Here is a 7,536-nt window from a genome sequence, read left to right on the forward strand (position 1 = left end):
CCCACCCTCCCACCATCTCAACACTGAGGAGAATGAATCTTAAACCGGTGATTTTATCTTATGACCCTTAAAATGAGGCAGTGTCCACATGTGACCCCCCCGTCACACACTACAAATGGCAATAAATGACGTGCAGTTGCACCAAAGAGTGACTCTTAACTTCTCAGACTGTTTTTATTTGAAAACGTTTTTAGAGCCACACAGATGGAAAACGATCTGCTCAGATAAAAGTCAGAAAAAATGGAATCACTGTGTGTAGCAGGACGACACGTTTTCTTCTCTCTTATCCTGTTAACTATCAGGTGATGCCTGTGATTTATGTTGTGACCCCTTGGAGGGGTCCCGACCCCGAAACTGGAAGCCACTGTTCCAGACTAACCACATATCCTCAATGTCTCACACATGTAGGTTATATTCATGTTTCCTCATTATGCTGCTCCCGTAGTTTTTAGTTTTATTTAAAATATACACAGTGTCTCAGCTCCAGAAGCTGCTGATTCAGAGCTGCTAAAGTTTGTGCGATCACACACTCGTCTCCACAAGTGACCACACACTCTGAGGCCACTTTATCAGTCTGCTTGATTTTTCCTCATGCATATTTATTCACTGTGCGTGTGCTGCTTCCTCAGACGCCTTCCATACATAAAATGTGTGTCATGATTTACAGTGTACGTGTGGGTGTGTGAGATGTCATGTGTGCGTTTGTGTGTATGAATGTGTGCTTCATTTTCATACAGCGTCTACTTTTGATTTCCTGTGCTGTGTCTTTGTTGCTCAAGCACTTTCCATGCATCAAACATGAGGATGGATGAGTTTTTTTTTGTTGTCTTTGCTCATGAATACTCCAGGTTGAGTCATTCAGTTATTTATTTTTACATGCATAAGACTTATGCATTTGTTTGTCATTAATTATAAAAAAAAAAAATACAGTATATCACAAAATGCTCAGTATGAGTCATAAAATCCCTGTTAGTGATTCTTAATTGTCCGAGTTGAAGTCACACAGTTCTAGTCGGCTTCCTGTTAGTGTAGTGTTGTTATATCATGTGATATTAGATACAAAACGCCGGTTCTGTTTCCTGTTGCAAACCTGCACATATTCAGTAAAACTTGATCCGTATTATTACTTATGAGAACTAATGAAAAGTTGGCTGAGGATGCAAATGAGTGCAGTGCAGCTGAATTCACTGGAGGAAGCCGCCAACAGCCAAGTTTAAGGTCGTTCCAGATTTCAAAACGTGATACAAAACTTCAAATGAGCGGTGACCGTCATTCTTTTATCCACACTTTCAAAAATAAAGCTGATTTTCTCAGAAAAGTTATTTGCATTGATTTGTTTGCTTTTTTCAAAAGTTACATTTTGGATTTTTTTTTTTTTTTTTTTTGAAAGTATTTGCGGCGATTACCTGATCGAACACTGGGTGTGATATGTGATTTATCAGTGTAGTTGCTTGTAGGTGTGTAGAGTTCTCCACACGTCACAGTAACTGTGGTGGCTCTGTGATCACTGGGAAGCTTCCTGAGCCTCTGTACAGTATGAGCTCATCAGCTTGTGTTTCTTTCTTTAATCACTGGTCGCTTCTTTAACTAAACAAATCTCTTCAACAAATCTCGGAAAAAAGTACTGAGCGATGTGTCACACTAAAGGACAATTCCTGCTAAAAATGAGATAAAACATGAGGGTTTGCTGAACAGCAAGATGAATATAATCTGATTCACCAAGAAAACAAACTTGAGTGAATTTCTCTATTTAGGCTCGTATCAGTTGATTACACAGTAAAGGCTTCCTTAAATACACTGTGATGCTACTGGTTTGTATTTGACCCATTGTGCAGAGCTGGAGATGTCATTGGGGACAGAGAGGTCATGACCTCTGTAATGTATCTGTGAATTTTTTTTTGGAGCAGCTAATGACATTAAAGGATTTGCATATTCTATGATTGTACACATATCAGTCAGGTTGGGGTTGTTAAAGCCGAGTCTCTATTAGAATTAGTTTGACAAAATAAAATATAAAGGAGTTTGTTTTCACCACCTATAATCAAATGACAAAATCTGTAATTGAACAATAAAGTGATTAAATAAGATTTGAAATTTTGTAAAATGCTTTTTTTTTTTTTTTTTAAATCAGTTTGATTGGTGGTTAATCAAAACATTCTTGGGGTCGGTTTGGGAATTTGGGCTCATGACCTTGGTATTTTAAAATTCTTGTTTACAGCCCTCACATGAAATACATGTTGGCAAAATGACCCGTCAAGAATATTTGACCTGATCGACTACAAGGAAGGTAAATAGAGGAAACACACCTCCTGATATCAAGTTGTCAAACACACAGCTATGAAGGGTGGATGCAGAGGCACACACACACACACACACACACACACACACACACGAGCCACACACAGAAGTACCTGGCTGATTTAGAGCCTTCAGCGACTCAGGTTGAGGGCAGCACTGGCAGTCCAAGCCAATGGAATCCCTTGGTAAAGAGGATGCTAATCGTAGCTTCTTGTGCCTGAGCATGTCTTCCTGGGCCAAATGAGATTAGAGGGAGTGGGATATGGCGAAGCGACGTGCGTGGGGTTCTGGAGGTGAAAGGTAAAGGCACTTATCAGGAGGGTTCCCCTCGGGGTCCTCGACGGCTGACTCAATCAAAACCCTGCACGCACTTCTCACTGGATTAGACTAATCAGGAAGGAGCAGGGGATGTATAGACCACTTATCTGAAAAAAAAACATTGGGCTCTCTTTCCTTTGAAGGGACCCTACAGAAATGTTTGTTAATTTTATTTATTACAGGATGCTTGTCGATGTGGCAATCTTCCATGGAATCATTAAAAAGGGCTCTTCCACTCACTGAAGGCACGCACTGTTTACATGCTACAAAGATAGAGGAGCCTTTGATGTTCCAAATTTCCCCCCCCTTCACTCATTGTCATTATTATTTATATATTTACTTAGATTTTTTTCTTAATTTATTTTCTCCATTTGTGTTTCTCGTGCCACAACAGATCATAATGATGGAAGGTAGTCAACATAACAAAGACCCTGAAAGGTATATGAATATTTATTACCAGGACGACTTCAGAGCCAGACAGGCCGTTAGCAGTGAAAGGAATAGTGAGAAGATAACAGCAATTTTCACACTTATGATTACCTTCAAATTAATCTCTGTTTCTTGAAGGGATGTGGGATAGTTGACTAGTCTATCTCTCATTTCTCAATTAAAAAAGTTATTTAATCCAAGTTTCAGCTACTTGTTTGACAAAATAATCCAAAAACAATTGTACATTTTCAAGTGTGTATGTAGAAAAGGGTGAAATACTGGAGAATTTTGCAACATCCAAAAATATTTTTGTTTGAGTGAGAGCTTTCGACGTATCAGCTGAGACTCTGTACTTTATTATTAAAAGAAGAGACCAAACATGCAGCGTCTCTCTAGAGGCTGTGTAACTTGTGAAACAGGAAATATCACATTTTTCAAATGAAAAGTCGAAAGAATTTGAGAAATAAAACCCACCTTTGTTGACTTCAACACACTCAGGGGTTTTGCTGCTACAGCCTTACTTGGTCTTGTGTGACCAGTGGCTAATGGCGGCTAACGTTAGCTAATGCTACCGAAGCAAACACTACACAGATACTGCTGTGTAACGGACGCCAATAAGTCTGTTTGCTGACTTAATGACTCAATGTATATATTAGCATTTAGCAGCTTGTAATTTGTCTTTGTGGCCACAGCGGCCGCCACGTAGCAAAAGCTGTTTAACCTTGCTTTAAAGTTACAACAGTTTGCGTAAAGAAAATAGAAACCGTATGTAGTCACTTCGTTGGGGCTTTTGGCATTAAAAGCTCTGTGTGTCTATTATTGCAGCCCTGTCTCCTAGAAATTACATTACGTGAGTCCAGAGAGCATCATTTACTTCACTCACTCACAAAAAAATTTGGCCTCTGAGTTTGAGCTAGATATTAGCTTATTGCAGCAGTTAAGTAACAAGAAACTGCAGTACAAACTAGGTGTTAGGTAGTTGTCTACTTCACATGGTTTGTCTGCCACAGAGTTCATGCAGTTCATGTATGTTGATATTCAAAAAAAGCTAATTTAAAGGATCCATATCAACCTTGTTTGTTTATGTTATGTATTTAGGTAAAAAAAGACTAAAACTATTGTACATTATATTGAAAATAAATGGAACAGCCCTTCAGACTGTTATCATTTGCAGGTGCCATGTTACTGTACATGTTCTCATGTGGGAGCTGGTGTTTTGTCCTTGCCTATTTATCCCTGACACACCCTGAACCGAGTGGCTACAGTATCTGATGAAACAAAAAAAAGCTGCCTTGCTTGTCTCAAACATTCTTAAATATACTCTGATAATTCTGATAATTTGCAGGAAACCTTGTATGCGAATAATAATACGGTAATCTTTTTGGTTGCTGTATTGATTTACCTTGACTCAGGAACCAGAGATGGAATGAGAAGTACCTCTTTTACTCCGCATTCAGTGTTCAGCAACACAAAATGATGGGCTCGGTACAACATTGTTATCACCACAAAGCAGTACAGTGTTGATTATGCCAACTAATTATGCCAGCAAATACTTGAGGAAGCGCAGAGCAGCAGATGAATAAGATATAAGCCTTGTAGAAAGGCTTGATTTGCTGTATTGTTGAATAATGTAAGGAATCAGGTGCCTCCCAGTACCTGACATGATAGTGAGCTTCATTGAAGATAGTTGGTTAATTTCACATTGTTTCAAGTGTTACATTGCTGTTGTATCACAGCCTTCAAAGCTTAAAACATGTCATGTTAAGTATGAATTCATGCACTCTGTGTTTTACTGTATTTTACTGACAGATGCAGGGACAAACACGTAATTGCCTTTGCAGCAGTTCCTTCACATGTCAGTGAATGCAGCGCTATAGGCCTGTAGCCGAGATATGACCGACTGAATCTGATCCCACTGAATATTCACTCACATTACTCTGTCGCTTCTAATTTAGTCCAGTCAGGGAAGATACTCTCTGCTTTATCTCAGTCAGGAGGGGAAAAAAACGACCTAATTTTCAAATTAGAAACGTTGTTTTTAATTCTTGAAAATGTTGGTAATAGTAAACACGTCTCCCCTCTTTAAATAAAGCAAAACTTGTCCGGATCAATCACTGACAAATCCACTGTGTCAGTTTCATTGGTGACAAGCAAAAGAAATGAGATCAGCAGTGTCACAAATGTTGTGTGTGCCAAGTGGATGAAGACATGCAGCGTGGAGCAGCAACATGAAAAATCAGGGAAAGTGGGAATATTTCAGAGTGATGTGATGAGATGCCAACACCTGTACCTTGCATGGTGTATGAGTGAACATGCTGGATGAAGATACAAATGCACAGGCGAGTGAATGAAACCAACACGAAAGCAAACACCGGCCGATAATAATAGAAAGATTGAAAACCCATGACAGCTCTTATATATTCTGGATGGGAATTGAGACTGTTCTGTAAAAAACCCCCCAAAAAACGAGCCAATAGGTTGTTTGTGCAGCAGGTTATCATGACCTATGGTTACGTTTTGTTGCTAGGCGACATCTAGTGGCCGTAGTAATTATGACAGGAGCAAAGGGAAAAGTGCGGTGACGTGGTTTAGAGAGCGACAAAGTCCGCGTTAGGATGAGGTTGTGGTGGATGGATGGGTCGACAAAATGTGATGCAGGAGAGCGGTGTTCGATTCCCATGTAGAAGTAGCAGTTTATGTTGTTAACCACGTTGTTATTATTGTAACCATGACAACTAAGATCGTCTTATTTTAACCCAAATCACAATCTTTTCCTAAACTTAACCAAGTATTTTTTTAGTACTTAAATCTAACCAAACCCTGACCGTTATTATAGTAACCATGGCGACGAAAGTACTAACACCGCTCTGCGTGTATATTATTGTAACCATGACAACCAAGGTGAGGTACGCCTGCCACCGTAGGACTAGCGCTGTTTCAGGAGACACTTCTATGGCTCATATCAGAGGGTGGAAAAAAAAAACCAACCTATATGGTTGTTCAGGTTGGAGGACTTGTTGCGGTAATTATACCCTCACCTCCCCCTCCACTTATTTCTGAGTCCACATTGGTTTTGAGTGGCCCTCAAAAAGGCCTCAAGGGATGGAGGTAACGAAAGAAAAAAAAAGCACCACCGACTGACAAGAGCTCACCAACAGCAGGATGGAAACCAAGTGGAGAGACCAACCCCATTAGTGTAAAGAGCAATCTTCTTTCTTCTTCTTCTTCTTGAATGGTGGATCCCATCAAGTTTAATCTAATCTAATTTTCATCCTTTAAATGACGGAGGATGGTGCTAAGAGCAAGTGACCAGGATAATGAGATGTTCTCCTCAATTACAAAAAAAAAACATATGACAGAAACATTTCTCCTGAGCATCTTGCAGGGACCTGAGGTTGGATAACCAACAGGGCAAAACAAAACTGCCCCATGGTATTGGGTCAGACTCTGTCATTTTAATGCAAAGCCCAACTTGAGTGTGTGGCTGTTGGGCCTCACAGTAGGCATTAACTGTCCTCCTAACTGTGTGATGGTGGACAGTTGGCAGCGAACACCACGTAACACTTCCCCCTTTATGGAATTTATAAGCAGCATATAAACATGTAATGAATGGTTTATAACACACTATAATGTAGTGAGGGCATTTCTAAGTGTTTTTTTTTTTTTTATTGTTTGTCATTTGTCATCACTTATAACTTCTCTTTTGACGACATATTGTCTGTAATTGCAAATGTGTGTTACTGTTTTGTCATTTATTATCTGTTCATACACAGGAGGAGTTAAAGTTGTTGACCAGTACATTTATAAATACCATTGACTGTAAATAAAGATGGACGTAGCCTCTGTGACGTCACCCATAGGTTTTGGAGCTCAGAGTGGGCTGCCCCGCCATCGCCATCTTGGCAGTGCCAGACTCAACCTAACTCCTGGCTAATCCAAGAGGAGGCCACGCCCTCAATTATACATAACTTTAAGCCTTAATAACATTTAAACGAGTGGATTGTATATAAATTCACCCCTGTACAGTTGTCATGAAGGGGGAAATTAGCTGTAGAGACTAAAATTGTTTTTTGTAGCAGGCTGTAAACATGTTTATTAAGTTGGACATTTTAACACGGGAGTCTATGTGGATTCACTCACTGTTGGAGCCAGACTCTAGTGGTCTCTCCAGCTACTGCAGTTTTTGGCACTTCCATGTTGGTTTCATTTTCCAACCCTGGAAGTTGCTATCTTCTTTCAGCATGTTATAAACCATTTATTAACTGTCTATATACTGTTTATACTGTGAATATGAAATACAGGCTCTTAAAGGTGGAAGTGTTATTCAGCAAAGCTAATAAACTTTGCTTCCACCATTATTTTGTTGTCCTCATAATCAAATCGACTGATGTGCACTGTCACCATATTATATTCTGGCAAAAAGGCAATCAGCACACCAGTTTAAAAACTAGATTTAATTTGTACACCAACAGCACACTAAAGAAGAAGACC

This window comes from Seriola lalandi, unplaced genomic scaffold, assembly GCF_002814215.2.
Source record: "Seriola lalandi dorsalis isolate HSWRI2012SDOR001 ecotype SW California unplaced genomic scaffold, Sedor1 jcf7180002054797, whole genome shotgun sequence".
In the NCBI taxonomy this organism is placed as follows: Eukaryota; Metazoa; Chordata; class Actinopteri; order Carangiformes; family Carangidae; genus Seriola; species Seriola lalandi.